Below are 22,772 nucleotides of genomic sequence, written 5' to 3' on the forward strand. Positions count from 1 at the left end.
TGTGTCTCAGCTGATAGTTGCTCTTTGCCTAAGCATCTGATGGCGCAGGCCCACCGTTCCCAATCTCCAGGACCACATATTTTAGCACTTTTTGCCTGGCTCTTAATGTGTCAGACTGAGTAGGCATGGAGCCTGTGGTTTTCTCTCTTACTGAGCTGAAGTCCTGTACAGTGGGAATGTGGGAAAAAACTAATCCTTTGTAAACTTTCACTTCACAACTGGGGATCAGATCTGTCTGCTCGTCTCCAGCCCCCACCCCCACGTCTGCTGCACCCATCTTCTTTCATCTTTCTCTGGTTTCTTCATTCCTTTTCCCCTCTTCTGTCTCTTGCTTTGAGCACATGCTGCTTTCTCTGATTCTCCTCCTCCTTTTCTCTCCTTCCTTGTGCTCTCTTTTTCTCCATCTGTGGACTTTGTTTGACGTGCTACATGCATTTGAGCATGTGCAAACACTGTAAATAGACAAGCACAAAAACCTATTTCAAATGCCACTTGGGTGTTCTTGTTATCAAGGCTGCAAATGTGTAAAATCACATAGATAAAAGTTCATTTAAATTCTATGCATATTTTAAATTGAATTTACCGGAAGCTGTATTTAAAAAACAAAGCCAGTTTTGTTGTGTCTATCCATTTCAATTCTCTGGTGGGCCAAAACTCTGATCCAGCAAAGCTCTTAAGCATGTGATTAACCTGAAGCATGAGACTAGTCTCCTAGAAGGAAAATTTAAGGGCTGGGTTGGAGCCTAAGGCCTCACTCCAGCAAGGTGCTGAACAGTTTGGCATTGATTCAGCCAAGCCTTCAAGCACGTTCTCAACTTGTACTCCAGTGGGAATCTTCATTTGCTTAAATTTAAAAAGGTGCTTATGCATTTTGCTGGATTGTGAATAGAGTGCTCAGCACCCTATGGGATCAAGCTGCAAGTGAACAAGCTGGGTTACTCTGGTAATAAAGGGTTATTAGGGTCTCTCTCATCTATGGCCTATATTATGACTAGTAAGGCTCAAGAAATAGAGCCCTGTATCCCTATGAGTGTGAATAATAGGGACTTAAATTACATAATGCATTAGAAGGTGGGGAAAGGAGGTCCTTAATTGTATGTTTGTTTCAGTGTTAGAGTTACCGAGTGTGAGTGGGTCTTTGACAGTCACCAAAAATGTTTTATCTGGTTCATGAACAGCCCCATATAAATAATTCACGCTTTTCCTCATTTTCTAACACCAAGTCACAAGTGAGGTTTTCCAAGGTGGCTTCTGTCCTCACCTCCAGTCACAAATAATCTCATAGGCTGTTTTTGGAGCTTAAAGAGCTTTGCTGGGTCCATAGTGCTTTCCCTCCCTCCCCCTCCCTTTTGCATATTGAGTTCAGTGAAACCTGAAATGCAAGGGGTGTGAAATAAACCTAAATAGGTCACTGGAACTTGTACACACTGACAAGCAAAGTTTGCATAGTTTCACTATCTTATTGAGGGGGCTGCAGGTTCCCTACTAAATTGATGGGAGATGTTGTGTGCTCAGGACTCTTGAAATTATGCTTCACTTTTACTTATTTCAGTTCCAAAATACAGATTCAGAACTTTAACTGTAGGCATTCATTTTTGCAAATCTTGCCCCATGGATTTTACAGGGAATAAAGAAAAGAGAGAGGTAAAAGACGCAGGGTCTGATGTTCCCTGCTAAGTAGCATGAAGTCTACTTTTTAAACAGAAAAGTTGCATGTAGGCTGCATGAATACCTCTCAATTAAAACTGGAAAGTTCAGACCAGAGCTTGAATTCTCTCAAACATCAGGAGCTATATGCATCCAGGCTTTTGGACTGGGCCTACTCTATTTGTATAAACATTCATGGGGAAAGCAATATGCCAACATGAAAAATAATTGCGATGGGGAAGCCAAAGAGGACTGTGGGTTCTCTTTCTAGGATTGACAGTCATGAATGTGAGCTGTAACTTATTCAGCAACAAGGAAGATTTCTTGTTTTCTGCATGGATCTGAATGTTTACTTGTGTTTTTAATTTAAGACTTCTTTCTAGAGGAAGATACAAACTGGAATTAAAGCCCATTATTTTCCATTTTGACAAGGGTGAACGGAACTGTACACTACTTCTCATTTCGTTTTACACTGACGTTGGCCTCCAACTAGCCAAGGATGGGAAGGCAAGAAGAAAAACTGATGATTGCAAGCAGATTGGCCGCATAGAGTTCTGCTGTGTTCCATTAATGCAGAACAGTGTGCGAGTTCACAGAACTTCTGCCATATCAGAAAAGCAGCAAATAATTCTCCCTTAGGAAAATGTCTTGATAGTCTACAGCCCTGAAGCTGTCTTCTTAAAGTACGCCCCGTGCCAAACCTTAATTGGTCTTCTTTTCTTCTTTGGCTGCATTCAGTTGTTTGGTTTTTTTTAAACACAAACAGCCATTTGCAGATCCTGTTGGGCTCCGGGAAATGAGGATATTTATGCCTGAGTGCTGTATCTCTTTCTCAGGTTCCCCCCCCCAACCTGCTCTAAATTTCCCTGGGGGTCTCTTTTTGGCGGTGGGCCCCCCCCCCCCCCCCCAACCTCACCTGTCTAATTCTTATTTATATCCAGCCTCCTTCAAAAGAAAGTTTGTGAATCACCGAAAAACACAGCTATTTTCTGCTCCTGTAGTAAGCTAGAGCAACTTGAGGAGAACAGAGAAGGTTTTCAAAATACTACTGCAGTTATTAGCTCTTGGAGTCCTATTAACCAGCTGGTTGATGCTTCACCTACCTCCATATGTGGAGCAAAAGTACCCTAATGTTTCCCTGTGTGTATCACTTTGAACTGCCAATGTTCAAAGGAGTACATCAGCTAAAGTCAGTAGGAGCTAGCTGACAAATGCCTATGTAACAGTTTGGAAATATTCCCTTCATTTCTAAACTTCTGTCTGTAGAAGGCAACATGTTCCTATCCAATGAAATCAGATAGAAGATGACCAGAATCTGATAGAAATTGATAATTATAACAAAGTAAATAGTGATGTCCCCCAGGAGTCTGTACTGGGAACAGTACTGTTCAACATATTCATAAATGATCTGGAAAAAAGGAGTAAACAGTGAGGCTGGGCTCCCCCAGTTGGCATAAATCTCCCATGATGCCCTGTCTTGCCATCTGACCGATGTATACAAGTTGGAGATCTTGCCCATATAATTTACCATTTCCACAGACAATGCTTAATCCCAGTGGGCAGAAGTGTTTTTCAAACTATATCAAATTTTATATCATCTTTTGAAGTTATGTAGGAGAAAAGCTACATTCAAAACGTATATCCCAAATGGGTGTTAGCAGTATAATTTTTTTCTAACGGTAATTAGTGTTGCGTTAAGTGGAATGCAATAATTAACCTGAGCATGCATAAATGGAACCACTCTTTGCCCAACATGGTCTGCAAATTAACGTTCCTTTGTTCGTTACAGCTGTACCTCAAATAGTTCTTTTGTGAAGACAATCAAATGAGCATGCTCTTAAACATGAGTTGCCTCTGCCTCTTCTGTTAAAGGATTCTTTTGTATCCCCATACTAGAGTAGGTAACAACAGAATATCTGAATTCATCTCCAGGATGAAAAGCAAAACAAAAGTAGCTTTGTAATGGCTTAAATAGATTTGCATTTCAGAGTTGAAACACTGATGTAATATGAACAAATGTGCACTGATGGGGGGAAGAGTGGGGGGTTGTGGTTTTTTTGTTTTCTGTGGTGGTGGTGGTGTTTTGTTCTGCTGTCTGGGAAAAATCTGATTCAGGGCTTGATCCTGCATGATACTGGGCTCTCTGGCCTCAATCCAGCAAAACACTTAAGCAGATGCTTAATTTTGCTTTAGATAAAAAGTCTGTGAGCAGCACCATGGATTCCCTCCTTTTCCTTCTCATGCAGATTCTAGGTCTTTCCAGGGGAAATTGTACTTCTTGGTTGCATGATAAAATAGTAGAGCCACATTAAAGAGACAAAGATAAATGTCACCTCACTTTAATGTGATGGATTATTTATTGATTTCATCCCTGCTCTGTCTCTCCCTGGATGCAGGAATTTCCTATGACTTTTTTTCCCCTCTAATTACTTGCATCCCACCCTACCCAGTCTCTCCAGGTCATGCTGTAATTTAATTCTGTCCCCTCAATGTGTTTGCTAAGCTGCCGCTTTGGGGTCCATTTTACATGTTTTATCTTGGGTGAGATTTTTATACTAAGGAAACACCTGACAAAGAAAGACATATAGAAGCCAGTCAGGGTGTAGAGTAGTGCTTGCTTGTTGTTACAAGTTTTAGTGTTTTAGCTCAGTGAATCTAAAAAGTGTCTGGTTGCTGGATTGAGATGCAATTAGCAGAAAGCATCATTCCTGGAAAACTAACCATTGTTGTAGTTCCAGGGGCCAAGCACAAGAGCTCCGTTGATCAGTTGTGGTCCAAGAGACACGATTTGAGAATTGGAGTGTCTGTCTGTCACATGCCTATTGCAGTAATACACATACATGAGCATAGCCTGAGCAGTACTATAGTAAGTGGTATCCAAGCTAACTGGCCTTACTGGAGGTCACTGAATGAGACTTCTTAGAACATTCCTAGAAGCATCACTTGTTAGAAGTAATATAATCAGTTCAGTGTCTCTCACTCACAGTTTGTGACACCCTGCTACTGTATATATGTATCCTGACTTCTGTGCAGCCAGATTACTGTGTACTGCTTATAAGTCCTCTTTCATGTCTGCTGCTGATACAAATTAATGCATTTTTGGAAACGTGTGCAGTAAACTAAGCATACAAAGGTTTTATTTAACACTAAGCAAAATCATTTTCTCTAAGAAATGCTGCCATGTCATTAATTGTCACTCTGATTTGTGTCTGATCCTAAGAAATATGCTAGATGCCTCCACAAATGTAACGGCATCTTTTGCTCTTAATGAATAATGTACTCCAGATGTTCTGCCCTGTGAGAATTGCTTGCGCACACTGCAATGCCAAAAACTTACTTAACCCACAGTTCAGACTGTCTGTCTGCATCATATAACTCCATCAAGATGATGGTGCACATGGAATGGATGGAAAGCACGTGGCTCCTATCAAATAGAGCGTTTAGTGTGTGTTAGTGAATGTCAGGTTTGTAAACCTGAGGCAATAACCACATGAGTTGAAGCCTAGCAGAGTGAAGGCAGGTTCTCTGTGTCTTCCCCCATACAGCACTGCCACCACACCTCAATTCTGACCAGCAGCACTCCTTGTTATTGTAGTCCTGAGCTCCCCCACAGCTCTGCACAGCACCCGCTTGCTATTACTTGGTTCCCTTGTCTTTACAGAATTGGCACCTGAGCCGCACGCTAAAAGAGCTCAGTGCAATCTGCAGTCCCTCTCAGTATAAATCTTGCTCTCAAATTGCACTAGGAGGTTTATTTCTGTGGTTGACTGACATTCATCCCTGTGAAAAGTTCCAGAGGGGTAGCCGTGTTAGTCTGTATGCAGCAAAAACAACAAGAGTCCTGTAGCACTTTAAAGACAAATTTAATTTCTGCAGGCATAAGCTTTTGTGGGCTGCAACCCATTTCGTCAGATGCAAGAAATAGAAATCAGATAGGGGGTATATATACACATCCAAGGGTAAGGAACAACAATGGGGAGGGTAGGTGTTAGCAAAGTCCATTCAGTTAGAGTAGATGAGGCCTATTCACAACCATTGATTAGAAGGTGAGAATGTGTGAACAGTGACAATTATTTCTTGTAATGAGCAAACCATTCCAAGTCCCTGTTCAGGCCCAGTTTGACATCAAAAGATGATTGAGCTGGTACGAATTGGATCTGATACTGATTTGGATTAAAAAACTTTTCTTGGGGGCCAGGAAGGTTGGTCTTGTGGTTAAGACACTGAACTAGAGCTTGGAGACCCTAGTCTAATTTCTGGTTCAGCCACAAGCTTCATATGTGCTCATATCAAGTCACTTGATATACCACATGCCTCAGATCCCTGCCTGTGACATGATCATAAATTTACAGAGGTGTTGTGAGGATGGTGGTATGGTGCAAGGGTGCTATACATACCTAGATGGATATGTTTATCAGGAATGATGACCCTTCAACGTTTTGTAACTATCTTCAAATTCTTTGGTTTGCAAAAGGGCTCATGAGCCCATAGTAATGTAAGCCATTCTGTAAAGGGTGATTTTGTTTGTTCACTTATTTATTTGTTTACATATGCTTTTCTGTGGTCGCTTACGGGAAGCCTGTTCTGTGTAACTGTGATATGTGAACCCAGACAGTTATGACTAAGTAAACTGGCAGTTGCTTATCTATTTAATGTATTTATAATGGCTCAATGGGTTAAAGGCTACACCTGAAAAGCCACTTGGAAACTTGGTGGGAACCAGTGCTGAGTGTGCAGTTTGCTGCATGACACACACTTAATAATTCTGCATTAGCTTCAGTGCCCAAATGGGCTGTGTGTTGCCCCAAGTAATCTAAGCTCGGGATAGCAAAGGCATGGATTTCAGTGGCAGGGGATGATTGCAGCCTCCTTGCCAAGTGCAAATGGAAAAACATGCATTTTGCTACTGCTGCTCCCTGGTTGTGCAGGAGCAATTTTGTTTCTAACACACCATCGCTGCTGCAGGCTAATTTGCACGGGGCTGACACCCTTCCTCAATCAGGGCTGTTGACTCTTTCCATGTGCTTCTATCATCATCGTGGCATTATACTGGTCTTTTCAGGACTGAGCCTGACACAGCTGTCCTCCAGACTCAAAATCTCCTAGAGGCACTGGGACTCTCCTTCCACTGCACCAGCTGGATGAAAGGTGATGGAGTCAGAGAGCTGGACATTGTCAGCATATAGAGTACAGCCCAGCCTGTGCCCCCTCCCTGTCCCAACAGCCTCATGCACCCATTAAAGGAGGGGGGACAAGTCCCTTGGAGCAGAAAAGCAATTGCTTTGTACCACCTACTGAAGCCTCTCTGAAATAAAGGGATGGAGTGGCCAAGGCTAACCAAACATGCTGAGGGTTGCACACGTACCACTGACACTTCATGGTCGGTGGTATCGGAGGCAGCTGAAAGACCTAACCAAATCTGCACAGAAGCATCATCTTCATCTCATGGTGGAGATGTTCAGCCAGTACCCTTCGTGCAGTTCCCATCCCTGGCTAATGCCTGCATCTAAAGCCTGGTTGACCAGGATGAAGGACAGCTGAGGGCTCCAGAAGTGCCAAGCCACAAACTTCTCAAGGTGCTTCCCTGAAACTAGTGCCACCGCTGGCACTACCATGATTATGCTGCTATTTATGCTCATGCTAGTGCGGTGAGAGGGAACATGAGGATGTACACACGACTCGGGAAAGCTCAACCCTAGCTCAGAGCGTAGATGTGAACCAAGCTGTATACAGCTGAGTATAAACGCATTATTAAACTCAGTTGCTTAGAGTGTTAGACAGGGAGCATTTATTAAAGTCAAGAAAGAAATCTCAAAGAAAAACATCCTTCCCTTTAATTTAGTCCTACATATACACACACGCATGTGCGTGCACACACACATTCATTGTCCCTACAGACAAGGAGCGTGGCCTCCCTCCAACCACACCCGCCACACTGGAAACAGAGGGGCGGGACCAAGACAGGAACAGGAAGTATAAAGGGCAGGCCCTACGGCTCAGTCTGGAGAGAGCTGCCGGAGGAGAAGATGTCTCTCCCCTGCTGTTGAGACTCGAACCTGACCGCTGCCCTGCTGAGGAGCTGCCAGAGCTGCCTACCAGCTGGAGCTCAAAAGACCTGGAGGAGCGGCCTGACAACTGTGGCCTAGAAGAGCAGGTGGAGGACGGCAATGCTGAGGGCCTGCTGGGACTTCCCCTCGCAGTCTATCCCAAGGAAGGGGCTGATGACCTGGACCTCAGTGCAGCCGGGCTCCAGCCCGAGCACGTATCAGCACGTTTCGGCTGGGGCACCACTGACCCTGTGGCAGAGTACCCTGGGCAGGGATGTGCTGGAGTCGGAAGGGTGCACGTCCCCTTCCCCTTGTCACCACACCCCATGGCCTGTGAAGCGTCACTGGGCTGTAGACAGTTGACCTGCGTCGCCCTGCCTGAGGGCTGAGGGCAATAGACTGCTTTGCCTGCCCCGCCCTGACCGAGGGCCAGAGCTAGGGACTCCTTAGTTTGCCCTGCCCTGACCAAGGGCCAGGGCTAGGGACTGCTTAGCTGCCCCGCACAGTCTGAGGGCACGGGCAATAGACTATATCGAGAGCTAATCCCCAGTTTTCAGCTCACCCACACGGGTGTGGCTGAGAGGGGGTGTGGCTTCCCTCCAAGACTGACAGGGAGGACCAGGCCACCCCTTCTACAGTCCCCTTTCTTGTGCGACCTGACGTGAATGTGATTACACACTGTGTCATGGCAGCTGTGCAAGCACACGGCACAGAAAGCCATCGTTGCTATGGTCTGACTTGGCAAAATCCATAATGCTGTGCTAGTGCCCAGCTAGCGCAGCGCATGGACCCTCCTGATACCACTGCCAAAAACATGGCATCTGCTTTGGTTTGGTTTTAATTTACTCTGGAATCACAATTCTCCCTCCCTTCCTAGCTGATCTGAACCTCTGATAAAAGCAGCTTCATCTCCAAATATAGAACTCTAGACATCGGCAGCTGGATTCCATCCCAGTCTTGATAGGCTGCTGCCCATTCTCCTAGCCAGCCTCGAGAGTCTTGACTCACTGGAGTCCCAGTATCTGCTGAACAGTGCTCTGTGCAACGGAGCTCTTTGCTTAGTGGTGATTTCTTGACCCACAGAATCTGCTGGCTAATGTGCTGCTTAGATCAAACGTGAATTAAACTGGGCTACTTGCTTTCAGTTGTAGTTACTCTGTTTTGTAGCACACCTGCTAATGGGGCCTATGCTGCCAGCAGCCACTATTTTCACCCTCTCTCTGACAGTGCAACATCAGTAAGCCTGCCAAGATACAGAAAGCACCAGTGGGATTCTATCTACTTATATGGCCCTCGGCTAATTCAGTATCTGAGTATTTGTGGATTATCCTCACACCCCTCTGGAAGCTTTATTTCTCCCCATTTTGCAGATGGACAACTGCAGCACAGAGGTGCGTGCCAGACTTGTCTTGTTCTTTCCTCCCTATTACTGGGGCTTCTAACAAAGGGGTTTCCATGGAGGTGACGCTGGTGAATATCGTTCCTCTTGCTGTGATTCCAGAAAGAGTCATTTCAAGCCCAAAGGTGGTAGCTGTGTTCAGGGTTGAATGAAGCACTAGGAAAAATGGACTGTGCTAGGCATCTGCAAAGGTCTCTCCTTACAAACTGAGGGCCCAGTTCTGCACCCATTGCCATCAATAGGAAAATCCAGTGGGCAGGATTAGTCCCTGAGATTCGTGAGGGGGCTGGAGGCAGTGCCTGGCCTTGCTAAAAACAATAGGTCTCAGTGGAGAGAGCAGCATTTTCAGGCAACCAAGTGCTGTTACTGTCCTGTAGCAGAATCCATTTCTCGCTTATAATACTGCCCTTGCCCAGAGCTTTTCAGGCCCAACTTCCATAGCATCGTATAAGGCAGATAGATCTCATTATCCCCATTCTATGGATGGGGAAATGGAGGCACAGAGGTGAAGAGAATGGGGCAAGGGCTCAGTGAACCAGTGGCAGTTTGGAAATGGAACCCAGAGCTCTCATGTCCGATCCAGTGGGCCATGACGGCTTCGAGCTGACCGCGGTTTCCCTTCCTCTGTCTGCACAGTGGTGTTGAACGTGGTCTCTGTCATAATGAGTGCTGATGCCGACACAACATTGATGAGACGAGAGCAGTTTTTGCTTTTCATCGTCAATGAAGCAACACCCCAGCCTACGGGCCATGGACGTGATGCTATTCAGCAGTGCCTTTCAGTCAGTGAAACTGAGGTCTTCACCATGCAGAGCCTCTTAAGGGCCCATGTTGGTTTTTTTGTAAGAAAAGGGAGATAAATCTTAGAGTTCTTCCAAATTCTAACCCAGGAAATTACCAGCTTTGCTTTATTAAAGCAAGTATTACTCACCTCCTGTCCTAACTGGTTCTGTAGTGTCAGCGTGTGCTGTTAAACACTGTGTGCTCTAAATCCCAGAGGTAGCTGCAGTGGGGACAGATGTAGGATTCAGAGACCCTTCTGCAAGGAATGAATTTGAGGCCCCTGCAGAACTCCTATCTCCCCTTTCTAACCCTGCACAATGGGCCAATTAGCAGTAAATGGGCTCCGCTCTACCAAAATTGTGGGGGCCCTTCCAAGATGAGGATATATTTCTTATTAGGTGCACATTCATGACCTTAGATATTTGCATTGTGCACGTTCAGAGGGATTGTGTGTTGCTGAGCAGGCTTGTATCGCCTTGTTGCACGTGCATGAGCTGTTTTATGGGCTTGCCGGATCGAACCCATAGTCCAGAGCTGTTGTATAGCAAATTGTCCACGATACTCTGGTATGAATGGCAATAAAATAGACTGGGCTGGTTTTTCAGCGCTGAAATCTATGGAGGCAGGCTGACTAACACCAGCTGTGAATCTGGTCCATTATAACATGAACAGAGTAGAAACACCCATTCCCTTGACCAGCACAGTAACATTAACTATTATTCCTATAGAGATATTTCACCCAAGTAGGACCAAGGCGAAAGAAGAGTGCTCTGTCTCGCATGGCATAGCACCTTACCTGTTCTCTTTCACAGTTCTACCTGGCCATGCTATGATCTTCTGAATCGGAATCCTTCCTGTGATGCCAGACATCAGTTAGGGCACAACCAAGGATCCCCCATCTCTACCATGCTGTTTGCCAGAATGGATGCCCAGGGATGTTTCTATAATTTAACAAGGGTAGGTTGTTGGCCTATCATTCAGTTCCCCCAACAAGGAGGCCCAGTGCACTGTTTTTCATATACTGCCTACCCTTTGGCCTGTCCAGCGTGGCTGGCCTCTCAGGGTCATTGTAGCACATACCCGTTCCACCTTCTCTAGGTGAAGTCCCCAGGGAAAGATGCTGAGACCTTGCATCATTCTAACAATTCCTGATTTTATTTTTCTAATTATTCTTTCCCACAGTTGACGTTATTTTTGGAAACCCTCATCACTTTGGCATTGTTACCCACAACACCCCCATCCCTTTACAAAATGTACAGAAACTGAGTATGAATTTTTAAAACCAAAGTTCTCGCTCCCTTTCTTTTCCCCACAACACAGTCTTTCCCTTCATAATGCAAAATGATCTCCAAAGAAAAGCAGCCAGCAGTTTTCTGCTAACACCCTTCAAGCCTGGCACATTCCTCTGATCTTCAGCCTTGATTGCTGGGGTGGCTAGCCACATCTGAGAGGAGCAGCTAACTCCGCAATCGGAGCCTGTATCTGTGAGCGCTGTTGGTGGCCAATAGAACTTGGCTGTGGGATTCTAGTTGGCAGCAGTGTTGTTCCCAGATGTAGGGCTCCCGTTGCTAGATGGTGTCACTCCTGACAGCAGCAGTAAGTGCTGCATTTTAAGGTGAAGTTTGCAATTAGCTGGGTCTCACGGTGTGTTGCTCTGGGTGACCTTTCCTGTGACAATTAACTAGCGGGAGACAATGTCTGTTCTTGATAATTGGCTTCATTAGCTCTGTGGTTAATTTTAGGGACGTGCTGGGAAAGCAACACAAGAGACATGGGGGAGGCTGACCAGTTAATTATGCATGAAGTAAAACAATTAAGTTGGTTTGTTTTGTCATCTCTTTGATGTGACTACCAAGGGGGATGTTGTCTGTGGATGCTGGGGGACCCTGAGTTGTGTGCAAGTTCCAGCACTTTCCTGCCATCATAGGTACCTCATGGTATAACAGTGATTCAGAGAAGGACCTGGACCAAAACTGAAACCCTTGTTACAAACCTCCCTGAATATGGGAGGATCTGAATTCCAGATCTGAATTGCAAAAGACCCATCAAGATATCTAGGCCCTGTTGGCAAGTACAGGATCGAGCACTGTATTTTCTAGGGCCTTTTCCAGTCCAGTTTTAAATGACTCGTGTGATAGGTCAGTGTCCCTCTGTCATAGGCTGGCTGGCCTTTTAAGGGAAACTGGGCACTGCCAGGCCTGTTGATCTAGTAGTTAATCCCCAGCTGGTCCTGATCAGGCAACTTAATTATAATTAGTGACCCCAGCTGTGAAAGGGTCAGAAAAGACTATGTAAGGAGGGAGAAGCACTCAGGGGAGTGAAGGTTCCTTCCTTACTCTGGGAACAGGCCTTGTGAAGGGAGCCAGTCACTGTGGAGTGAATGTGGTGTCACTTACCAATCCCCCATCCTCTGGCCTCCCTTCAGTGGTAATTTTTGGCGGAGCTCAGATTTTGCACCAGGTTCCCTAAAACCTCTGTGCAGGCCTGGCCAGATCTTGTAAGATCCAGAGAGAGAAGCCACTGCAGGGCCAAAGGAAGATCAACAGGGAGCACTGGAGGTGAAGATCACTGCAGTGCTCCAAACTGACGTTAGAAGATGCTACTGAGGTGACTAAAATTGCTTGCACCCTGTGATAGGGTGTCCACCCCACACAGAGCTGGAAGGGGTTAAGGTGGTCAGGTAGGTCATTAAGTCCAAAGGCTGCACCTGGAGGAAGAGCTAGGGAGCAGGCAATTGATTGCAAACAGGCTCAGCTGGGCAGAAAGAGGCAGGGCCTATGAAGCCAGGGAGCTGGCAACAGACAGGGGTAGCAGTGACTCCCGGAAATAGGGTTTGGAGCTGGTACACCGTGGTTGGGGGGAACCGGGAGAGGTAGGAAGCATTCCAGGGAGGGAGCAGTGAGGGCTGAAAGAGGAAAGCCCAGAATTGCTGGAATGAGAGTCCCTGGACTGGACCCAGAGTAAAGGCAGGCCCAGCTTCCCCTTCCCGCCGCTGGGGAAGTGGCACTGGCAGGGCAGTGAAGTGGAAGACTGCCTGCGTCACTGGAGGAATGATAGTCTCTGAAGGACTGTACCCCGGAAGGGGGGAACGCTGAGTGACGTGGCTTTAGGGCTGAGTCATGAAGAGGATGCTGCAGTTCCTGGAGTGAGAGAGGGGCTGCAGACCAGAGAGAGTGGCCGGATGCAACCATGGGAAGGGGTGTTGACTTGAGCAGCTTAATCCCCAGAGGGGTCAGGAGGAGGCACCAGACTAACGGTGAGTGGCGTGCCCCGTGACACGCCCTCATTTGGAGTTGCTTGGAAGCCTGTGACCTGCGGGAAAGGGAAGCATTAATGAGGATGGGTGGAGGGAAACTGACATGATGATGGAGACACTGGTGGATGTGATTGAGAGAAGAATGCTCACTGGGGAAGGGGCTGGTGTCAGCAAATATACCCTGGGGACAACAGTGCCTCCTGCTGCACAAGAGCCGAATAATAGCTGGAGGTCAGCTCCCTGCTACCTCTCCACCTGAGTGGTCCCAGTCCTGGTTTCCATTGGAATTTAGGAGAATACAGATAGCTGTAAATGGTGCTAGCTACAGGATTACCCTAATGCTGCCATTTGGGATCTATCCAGCTTCTCTCGGGAATCTGAATGAACACACAAATACTGTGCATATTTGGTCGAGGGCAAAAGTTCAGTTTTCCACCTGCAAGGGCAGCGTTTCCTCCCTGTGTTTTCAACACCTCTCTTCTTTTCTGGAGGATTTTCTCTCTTGTTTTGTTTGGTTGTCCCAGCATAACTAGACATGCTCAAGGAGAAATTTTGTTTAAAATGGTTCAGCATCCCAGCTGAGAGCAAAGGAGAGTTTTAAAAACTAATATTCCATATAATAAAAGGGAGTCCAAAACAAGACACATTATTTTGCAGCCCACCCCGCGAATTGAAGGGTTGAAACAAAATGGACCCCAGATCCAAGTCAGACTCTGCTTTGGGCTTGAATAAAACAAAAACCTTAATCAATAAGGTTTTACAGAATAAAAACAAATTCTCTGGTTTGGGATAAAATGGTCCAAAACGTGGACAGGCCATTTATTGAAACCCTTGCATCAGAGTTTGAGAAGCTGAATAAACTGGGAGTTACATCAGAACAATCCTTGGAGAGCTTTTGGTAAACCAAAACCATCCTCCTTGCTTTTGTCCAGCTATTAAACTAAATAAATAAACCAGTCTGGGAAGTTCTTTGATATTTGTGTGTGTGAGAGAAGTTGAAGCATTGGCCTGAAATTGTTTTCTGCAATGTCAGTTTGTAACTGAATCTGTAAAAAATTTAAAATCCGCTTACTGGCACTGATCAATATTCCTGGCACCCAAATCATGATTAGATACCTGGCACCCAAAGTTTCCTCAGACAGCTCTTTTTGTGATAATATTTTATTTATTTTTAGTTTTAAGAGAGCTGGAGGTAGGGAACAGAGTATCAAACCCAGCAACTGTAAGAGGCACAAACTCAAATTTGTTTTCCTTTCTCTTATGGTCCCTGTTTTTAAAACTGTTGTTGTCTTGTGGGACAATGAGGGTAGGGGGCGAATGGGAAAGTGAATCCAAGAACAGTCCCCACTTCTTTCCTGGCCCCCCCATGGGGGTTCACTGGAAGAGACTGCTTCTGAAAATAACACCTGAAATTGAATGCAGTGGCTGTGCTGTTCTGGGCTTGGAGAACATGATCTTTGCACTGTACTTCTCCTCCCCTCCCCACCCCAAACCTAAATTGAAGAGACCATGGAGAGGGATTTTTATCTGTGACACCACAGTAAATCCAGAGCAAGCTCATTGACTTCAATGGAGTTTGTCCAGATTTTACATCAGGGTAACTGAAAGCGGAATCAGGTCCTCACAGTTTTGAAGCTTGGCAGGAAAGCACCGGAGCCAAGAAAAAATATTGATGGCAATGGCACTCGATATCTACTCCTGTACCGAACCATGTTCCACAGGAGACAGATAAATAAGACAAAGCAAAAATCCTGTTTCTGTTTATAAACAGAGAGATCATCTCTTAGGCTGCTGCTTTGTTTATATCCTTCAGGAAACACATTATTGAGTCACATCTGTCTTGAGCTCACTTAGAAGCAGAGCTTGCTGCTGCTTTGCTTCCTCTCCCTGGTTTATCATCAAAGAAGAAAGAGATGGCTGCATTTCCTATCCTTTCAGGGCTTTTAGTTTGCATGGCATGAGGAAATGCTATAGATTGTTCCCCAGAAGAATGACAGATCTTTTCCTCCTTTTGCCTTACTGTACAGGTCACTTTCAGAAACTGCTTTCAGAGTTGTTTGTATAAAAGCAAGGTCTCCAGTTGCTTGAGACTGCCTGTTTAAGGAGTTGAGACAGATACATTGCACAAGGGAGGAAGGGGACAGACCTTTCCTCCTAGCTTGGCCTGCCAGAATGAATCGGAGGTCTTGTAAAGAAGGGTAAAAAAAATATATATATATATAGACCATCAAAACCAGGATTGTCATAGGTGCCAAAGGCAGTGACGCACCCATGTCCCACTGCATTTCAGTGGGAGCCGGGCACTTAGCAGCACAGACATACCCTGAAAGCATGTGACTGCAGCTTGTCTGGCCATGAGCTAGCTTTAATCGAGATGTGAAGTCGCAGCAGAACGGGCGTCAGCACAGGTGTGACAAACCCACCCAGAATCCTAGCTAATTAACCAGCAGCTAGCCTGCCCTGAGGCCTGTCCCTCCATGGCTTCCCTGCTCCAGTACCAAACTAGCGCAGGCATGTCTATGTGAGTGGCAGTCTCACACCGTCACTGCAGCATAGACATCCCCTTAGACTCCTCTGGCAATCCTGGCCCCAGACTTGATTTGGGAGGGCCTGTGTACATTTGGATGGCAGTAGTTCATTTCCCTTGTGGAACTTATATTGCGTGCCTGAAGGACACCTCCAAAACAAGAGAGTCAGTTTCTCTGCACAGTTTTTTCCGAATGCCTACCCAGTCAATAGAGAAGATCTCCGCTGTGCAAGTGAGCTCTTTAGTGCTGCAGAGCCAGTTGGGGCCCACTCCTGCAGCCCTTACACATGGGATTAGACCCAGTGACTTCAATGGTAAGGCCAGATTCAGAGGGGATTCTAAATACATCAGCCTAGAGTCCCCCTGGACTTAGCCTGGGCCTTTCTCTCACCCCTTCCATGTGCCTGTTACACTCAAAGATGCTAGGCTCCTACTAGACTTGCTTTGATTTAGGTAGACCTCCCATTGTGAAAAAAACAATTCGCTTCTAATGGGGTTGAAAGCAACAGAGTGTTTATAGAAATTACACTAACAGATTCCCAGCTGGTGTGAAGCTGTGTCACACTGTTGAAGTCAAGAGAGTTGCAATTAGATGATCTTGGGCCAGATCCCCATCCAGTGCAAGTGAATGTAACTGAGATCCCTGCAGTGGACTGCTAGAGGATGGCTTAAACATGCTATAGCAAAGTTGTTGTCTTTCTGTTCTGGTTTCATATTTATCCCTAAAGGGTATGTCTACACAGTGAGAGAAGGTGTGGTCATAGTGTGCATAGATTTTAATCCAGCGAGCACTGCTAACAGTAGTGATGACATGGTGGCCCAGGCTTCAGCATGGACTAGCAAGCTGAGAACAAATCAGCCAGGGACCTTAGGTATGATGGCTAGCCCATGCCACTGTTGTTCTTCATTGCTATTTAAACCTCGCAGAGGGATGCCTATCTGTGCTACAATCTCACTCCGCTTGCACTGGAGACCTACCTTGAAACACACACTGACTTGTGTGTGAACAGCTCCTGATTTCTGTAAACATGTTTGTTTACTAGTAAACCTTCTTTGTCACTAGTTTGGACATTTTCCACCCTATGTGTTATTTAATTATGGTCAATGGCTACAATTTGTGTTGAGTGGCTATCTAGTTCACATGAAATTGTTTCTGCTCCTTGAATGAAGCTTTTAATAGCTAGAAGTGATGAATAACCAGTTAGGAATAAGGAAGAACATGCTTCTAGTTGGGGCCTCTGAACCATGGTTTCTGCAAAACTTGTAGAATTTGTGAACACTCTCACAAATATATGGCATTTTTCTGAGTACCCATTAACGATAATATGAGAAGTAAAGCTATCTCAGCACCTGTATTCATGCTAATGTTAATAATCTTCCTCTTTTAAATGTCCAACCAGCCAATGTTGTTATTAATACACCTACTATTAGTATTAAGCAGAAGCCTTCTTTTTAAATCCCCCTTCATTCACTCTGTCAGTCACATCTTCTACTTTACAGCCTCTCCTACAAGGCAACAACACTAAACAAACCACGCCTAAGAATGCAGTCTAATAATATTTCTTCTTTCAAATAAATGCCTGGCAGCTCCACAGCAATGAACTTCAGCTCTGGACGTGTGTTGAAACGAGGCTGCATTTGATCCTTTTCCCTCTACGCTCTCCCTTTTCAGATGCTAGCTAAAAAACCTTTATCCTTTGTCACTTCTGAATCCACCTGATGCCGAAGGGGCACAGCATCTTGTAAAAGCGGAACCATGCTCGGCAAGGAGAGGGAAATGCTCACTTGTAGACAGGAGCACAACAGTCCGAGACCACCGTCTATTTGCAGAGGAATTGAGAGACTTGTCTAGCAGGGGATAGTAGTTTATTTAATTCCTTTCTCCCCCCCCCCCCACACACATCCACCTTGTGCATATGGCTGCTCAAGCTCCCTCCATCTCTCTCCAAAGCTTTCTTCCCTTCTCCCCCCTTCTCATCTTCTTCCTGCTAACAAAGAAAATGTTTTGACTTTTCTAACCCCGAAGCTATGTCCCAGACAAGGGGCACTGCTTGTGAGTGTGCTATCTGCATGTCCCCATGCCCAGTTCTGGCTCCGTGCCTACTGAGGTGGTTGTTAGTTTCGGGGAGGGGGGCAGGGAGGTGGAAAGGGAATGTGGCGTCTCACATCAGCATCTTACTAGTCACCATTTGGACTGCCTGAGCTCCTGTGGACCTGATTCTCAGGGCCTTGCTTTGCAGAGCGAGGCGAGGAGACAGGAAATCTGTCTGTCTGACTCATTTCCTCCTGCAGCTAAACTGCAAGGTTTTAAAGCAATTTGGTCCGAAATGGACATGTCTGTGACCCTCCTCGTGCACAGGCTCAGAGGAGGGAGAGAGTTGCTTGTTTCTTCTGCAACAGGCACATATGGAATTGCCAGGTTGACATCCCCTGGTGCGCCGGAGGTGACAGGTTCCGAGAGGAAAGTTTGTAGCTTCCCCCCTGCTCCTTTGTGGCGTTACCACCTTGGATTTCCTAATGACACCATGCATCAGGCTTTCTCGGTAGGAAAAGCACTGCTGTATCCTGGTCCATGAGCAGAGCTCCTGGGTATTACCACAATACAAAAAATAATAGCAATAACAAACTGAAATAAAATGACAATTTCTAAATAGTGCAAGTAATCAGCCATCTCTCTTCCTGTCCCATGAGATGATCTGACAGAGGTGTCCCTTAAATCCAGTATTGAACTATTCTTCTAAATATTATTTAGACTTTTTTAAAATTACTTGCTCAAATGTCAAGAATGACATTATGGAAGAGAGGCTCTTATTTCAATTACATTTCCTTTTTTCCCCTCTCTCATAATTTTTGTAGAGCCAGCTGTCTACAGATTATTTTGTAGACGCTTTTCTGTACTTTTATCATTAACTGCTCTTATAACTAATACTGTAGATTTGGTTTGTTATCTTTAATGTCGCTTTCCTTTTTGTAGCTTTTGTGCTGAAGGATGCACAATCACGTCCTAACTTTGAGAGATCTGTGATTTTGCTTTTCCAAGTGAATATTTTGAGAAGGGTTGGCAAGTGGTGAAAACGGGGAACTGGAATTCGGGATTACTGGATCCTAATCCTATTTCTAGCTCTCTACCCGAATGGCTGCATCACTTGACATAGGTCACTTGGGAAATTTCCCAACACGATTTCCATACACCTCTATATTTAGGTCCCTAAATAGCTGGCTTGATTTTTGCAGAAGAGCTGGGCACCTGGATCCATTACTCACACTGGGAGCTGCTGGTGATCCATCCCCCAAGTCCCTTCCAATTTAGGTGCCTAAGGCTCCAATCCACAACCATTTCCTTCAGAAGTGGGTTTTGCTTGCTTTATCTATGCCTTTGTCACCTTCAGGCTAGCCCTGTCCATGGGGCTCCAAGTTGAGGCAGTTTGGAAAGTGAAGTTAGTGCAGCAGGGGGATGCCAGTTCAGGAAGCAGAGATTCTTGCCATGATGAACACATGGCATCAGTGCTCGGTCATCTCCATTTGGCTGCCAGTTAGTTTCCTAACTGCACGGCACAGGTGTTAGGAGGAGATTTTCAAAGCAATCCATGTTGGCCTAAATCTGCTCCCATTCAAGTCAATGGGAGCTACTTGAATATTGAATTCAGTGCATTAACCAAAATCATCCTCTCTTTTCTTGATTTAAAGATGCAAAGTTCCTCACAACAGTGTTTGCAGGACCAAACCTTACTTGCGTCCAAGGGGAGGCAGACAGGTAGTTTGGTTTAGCAACCTGGATTCTATTTCCAGTTCTGCCACTGGCCTGTTGGGTGACGTTGGGCAACTTATTGCACTTCTTTGTGCCTTGGTTTCCCCACTTCTATAATGGGGATAATGATGCTGACCTCCTTTGAGATCTGCTGTGGAAAAGCGCTACATAAGAATGAGGTATTATTTATTCATTATCTGCCTGCAAACCTTTACACTCTGAGATCACTGATCAGCACATACCTTACACCAGCCTATACCTCACCTCTGAAATTTGGCCTCACAGACCACCTTGGGTGACATGCATGACGCAGTCTGCTCTCTCTGGCCTGCTGGATAGCAGAGCTGAGCACTGCGCCCGGGATTGCGTGCCATCTCTTCTGTGCCATTTTGGGGGGAAGCTGCTTTGTCCGCTTGGTTTCGCGTGCTTGTGGAAGCATGCGCAAATTTCTTTGGCGTCTTTCTTTCTTTGTCTGTCCAGGCTGATCTGCAGATCCACAGAAGAAGCACATGCAAAGCATTGGCTGCTGGTGGTTCTAGGATGAGATGTCAGACTTCCACACTTACCATAGTGCAACGAGTCTTGGGGATGGTACAATTCCAGCGTGGCACGTTCCGAATAGAGACTGTTCTTTCAAGTCAGTAAGAAGTGTATGTAAATAGGAATGTGAAGCTAGATGACATCATCTATTGCACTAATACTTGGAGAATTGGAGATACTGTTCATTCCCATAAACAGCCCTACCTCATAGTTGTTAATAATAATTACTGTACTTCTCCCCCCACCCCACCCCGCCAATGTGCCAGGCACTTCCAAAACACCCAGAGTTCACAATCTAACATTCATTTTATGTTACAGAAGCATTTCCTAGACAGTAATAGAAATAGCTGATGGGAATGTCTCAGAGGGTGGAGAGCTCTCTGGGGAGGGGGTGTATGAAAGGTGATCCTAGCTGGGGCAGCACTGCTTTGGTGTTTGGAGCTAGCTACAGCTAGCCCTCCTTACTGAAACAGGAATGTGCCAAATGTGACCCAGTGGAATGCATTTGCTGCTGAACAGGATCACTGTTAAATAGCACTCAGCAACAGTGGGAACTGAAGCCCAATAAAAACTAGACAGGCAGGATTTCCCCCTGCATTATACCTGGTACCAGTGATTTCCCAGACCTTGGATTCTATGGAACAGGACTCTTCAAACCTCTGCTACCTAGTGGACACGGGAGGATGTGTAAGGAATGTGTGGAGCAGCGTGCAAACCTGCACTCTTCTGGCAAAACTGGGTGTGATGCTGAAGGCTGCATCTGCCCTATAATTGCACTTCACTCTCCTGCTTAGTTGCTGACCAGATGGGAAGCTACATCAATAATCTCCCTGAGAACAAGGTTGCTTCTGTGGTTAAGGCACTGACCTGGCGTTAGGGAGTATGGTTCCATTTTTTTGCCACAGATCTTCCTGCCTGACGTTGGACAAGTCCTTTAATCTCTCCAGATCTGATCCAAGGCCTACTGCGATCAATGGGAGTTTTCCTGTTGCCTTCAGATGGGCTTTGGATCTGGTGCTCTGTGGCACAGTTCCCCCATCTGTAAAAATGAAGATATTTGCTTTCTCCCACCCTTTGTCCCTCTTGTCTATTAGAATGTAAGCTCTTTTAGGCAGGGACTGTGTGTTACTGTGTGTCTGTATAGTGCCCAAGACAATGGGGTCCCAGTCTCAGTTGAGGCTTCTGAGAGCTAGTTAATATAGATCAGTGTTTCTCAATTGGTGTTCCGCGGAACCCTGTTAGGGTTCCGTGAGAAGCTGTTCTCCACGCTGCCGAGAGCAGCTGTTCTCCATGTCGCCGAAAAAGGGAAGATGTCCCGGATTTTTCGGCGGAGGGTATCGAGTGTAAGTGTAATGTAAGTGTAATTTAATTGAGAAATGCTGATGTTTGCTTATTTCGACATTTTAAGACTGTTAAGAGTTTGGGGGGTTCCGCAATTATTTATGGAGTTCAAAAGGGTTTCATGGCCAAATTTAATTGAGAAACACTGATATAGATAATAAATAATAATACTTGGAACTGTCTTTGATGATATCACAACCAGCCTCAGAGGTAGGCAAGCGTTATTAGCCCCACTTTAAAGAAGGGTAAAATGAAGCAAAGAAAGATTAATGCAACTTAATATATTGTGTGTAAAGATCATCCCAGGCAAGGGGTCATTCAGCAAGACAGTAGAAATCGAACCCAAGGGTCCTGGCTCCCAGTCTTGTAGCAGTGTTCACATGCTTGAACACTCGCTACCTTATTTTACATGCATTGTCTCTGTGGCTTTTAATGTGGTTGATTTCCATCTACCAGTGCGGGGAAGCATGCAGAGGCGGCGGGGATGTGTTTGTTGGAGTGCAGAGATAGGCACTGGTTAAAGCAAAAACTCTGGGAAAGGCTTTCAGATTTTTTGGAGACATGAAACATTAAGATGTCTTTTTATACAGAGCTGCAAAATAACAGTGCTTCCTGCGGACACTGATTTATCTCCTGAGTCCCCTCGAGCACAGGCTGTGATTAAGATTGTGACAGTAGAAGTGGGAGCAATTCACTGAAAGGAGAGAGGACATTCCAGCATGTCACCCAGAGGTTAGAGATGCTATACAGCACAGACTTTAACCAGACACCCTTTCTCACCTCTCTAATTTGCCCAGCAAAAATCACTGCTGACCCCATCACAAAAGGTGATGCGCCCCAGTGGCTTGTTCTTGATCATTGTTGAGCAGCTGCAATTCCCACTGATTACCCCTCCTAGACTGAAGAGAGGTAAATGGCACCGTGGGTAATTGACTGGCCCTTCACCTCTGGAAAGTGAGAGTTCAAATCCTGCCTCTGCTCCCACGGGAACATCAAGTGGCTGAGTCTCATCCTAGCCCCCATTTGTTCATTTAAAAAAAAATTACTCCACAGTTCAGTACGATTGGCAAGCTCTGCTCTATACCAAATAAATAAAGGCAGGGAATGCCAGAGCCGCATGTGCTGTGCCCTTGCAAAGCTGAATGGAGGAATGGTGTAGTCAGCATGGAGGTTACACCGCTGAGCGGTGTACAGGTCACTGGCCAAGTTACGTGAAAGCCCAGGACTAGGACTGCATGTGGTGTTGAGGGGTATTGTTAGAGGTGTTGTGAGAAGCTTGCACAGTGCTGCTGGAGGTTTTAGTCCCACATCTCACTGAATCCGTTCCAGTGGATTAATAATAACAGAGATGTGTATAGCGTAGTGTGTATCTGAGCAATAAGGAGGAGATAATTGTGTGTGTCTTCTGGCAGGTGGCCTGATGTTCTGAGATCAAATGCCAAGTACTGCTTCCTCCACACTATTACTCCCTTCACTTAGCATGC

At 45.6% G+C, this 22,772-nt stretch overlaps 1 long non-coding RNA gene across 1 annotated transcript in view; it reads left to right on the forward strand.

Moving 5' to 3' along the window:
• Positions 1–20,155, forward strand: part of LOC137166392 (uncharacterized) — a 97,413-nt gene extending 77,258 nt beyond the window's left edge. The window contains exon 3 of the long non-coding RNA XR_010923683.1: positions 19,888–20,155. This is a non-coding gene — a long non-coding RNA (uncharacterized lncRNA). The remainder of the gene's footprint in view (positions 1–19,887) is intronic.
• The last annotated feature ends 2,617 nt before the right edge of the window (positions 20,156–22,772 follow it).

Source organism: Emydura macquarii, unplaced genomic scaffold, assembly GCF_026122565.2.
Source record: "Emydura macquarii macquarii isolate MOO-44397 ecotype Brisbane River unplaced genomic scaffold, CSIRO-AGI_Emac_v2 contig_2846, whole genome shotgun sequence".
NCBI classification, from domain to species: Eukaryota; Metazoa; Chordata; order Testudines; family Chelidae; genus Emydura; species Emydura macquarii.